Source organism: Bos indicus, chromosome 7 (genome assembly GCF_029378745.1).
Source record: "Bos indicus isolate NIAB-ARS_2022 breed Sahiwal x Tharparkar chromosome 7, NIAB-ARS_B.indTharparkar_mat_pri_1.0, whole genome shotgun sequence".
Taxonomy (NCBI): domain Eukaryota; kingdom Metazoa; phylum Chordata; class Mammalia; order Artiodactyla; family Bovidae; genus Bos; species Bos indicus.
Window position 1 is genome coordinate 91,830,763 of NC_091766.1, and position 1,642 is coordinate 91,832,404.

A 1,642-nucleotide genomic window follows, 5' to 3' on the forward strand; every position below is an offset into this window, starting at 1 on the left:
ATGGAAATGCAGTTTAAAAATGTAAAACTCACCTGAAAACCTCAAATTCTAACTATTAGGTTAACCCACTGTATTACATGAATGCCACCATTGTGTTTGTATGTTTGAAATAGAATAAGATACTTGTCATGTAAGTTCAAGTTAGATTTAGAAAATGTAGAGGAAAGTGAAGTCGCTCAGTCGTGTCCGACTCTTTGCAGCCCCATGGACTGTAGCCTACCAGGCTCCTCCCTCCATGGGAATCTCCAGGCAAGAGTACTGGAGTGGGTTGCCATTTCCTTCTCCAGGGGATCTTCCTGACCCAGGGATGGAACCTGGGTCTCCTGCATTCCAGGCAGACGCTTTAACCTCTGAGCCACCAGGGAAGCCCAGAGGCAGAGGAACCAGAGATCAAATTGCCAACATCCATTAGATCATTGAAAAAGCAAGAGAGTTCTAGAAAAACATCTACTTCTGCTTTACTGACTATGCCAAAGCCTTTGACTGTGTGGATCACAACAAACTGCGGAAAATTCTGAAAGAGATGGGAATACCAGAACAAATTACCTTCCTCCTGAGAAATCTGTATGCAGGTCAAGAAGCAACAGTTAGAACTGCACATGGAACAACAGACTGGTTCCAAATCGGGAAAGGAGTACATCAAGGCTGTTTATTGTCACCCTGCTTATTTAACTTATATGCAGAGTACATCATGAGAAATGCCAGTCTGGATGAAGCACAAGCTGGAATCAAGATTGCCAGGAGAAATATCAATAACCTCAGATATGCAGATGACACCACCCTTATGGCAGAAAGTGAAGGACTAAAGAGCCTTTTGATGAAAGTAAAAGAGGAGAGTGAAAAAGCTGGCTTAAAATTCAACATTCAGAAAACTAAGATCATGACATCCATTCTCATCACTTCATGGCAAATAGATGGGGAAACAATGGAAACTGTGGCAGACTTTATTTTCTTGTCCTATAAAATCACTGCAGGTGGTGACGATAGCCCTAAAATTAAAAGATGTTTGCTCCATGGAAGAAAAGCTATGACCAATCTAGACAGCATATTAAAAAGCAGAGACATTACTTTGCCAACAAAATCCATCTAGTCAAAGCTATGGTTTTTCCAGTAGTCATGTATGGATGTCAGAGTTGGACTATAAAAAAAGCTGAGCTGAAGAATTGATGCTTTTGAACTACGGTATTAGAGAAGACTCTTGAGAGTCCCTTGGACTGCAAGGAGATCCAACCAGTCCATCCTAAAGGAGATCAGTCCTGAATATTCTTTGGAACGACTGATGCTGAAGCTGGAACTCCAATACTTTGACCACATGAAGTGAAGAACTGACTCATTTGAAAAGACCCTGATGCTGGGAAAGATTAAAGGCAGGAGGAGAAGGGGACGACAGAGGATGAGATGTTTGGATGTCATCACAGATTTGATGGACCTGAGTTTGAACAAGCTCTGGGAGTTGGTGATGGACAGGGAAGCTTGGCGTGCTGTGGTCCATGGGGCCTCAAAGAGTCGGACAAGACTGAGCGACTGAACTGAAGATACTTGTCATGTCGTCTTAGTGTAAAATGGGAACATTTGCTATGATTTCCCTTAATTAGAAGAAATCTCGCTCCTTAGCCACCACTGACATGGTATAATTTTACAG

The 1,642-nt window shown here is 42.3% G+C and overlaps 1 non-coding gene across 1 annotated transcript; it reads right to left on the bottom strand.

The window, feature by feature from the left end:
- Nucleotides 1-292: 292 nt before the first annotated feature.
- Nucleotides 293-365, bottom strand: TRNAS-GGA (transfer RNA serine (anticodon GGA)). Its single transcript has one exon. It is a non-coding gene; the product is annotated as a tRNA-Ser (tRNA).
- Between the last annotated feature and the right edge of the window lie 1,277 nt (nt 366-1,642).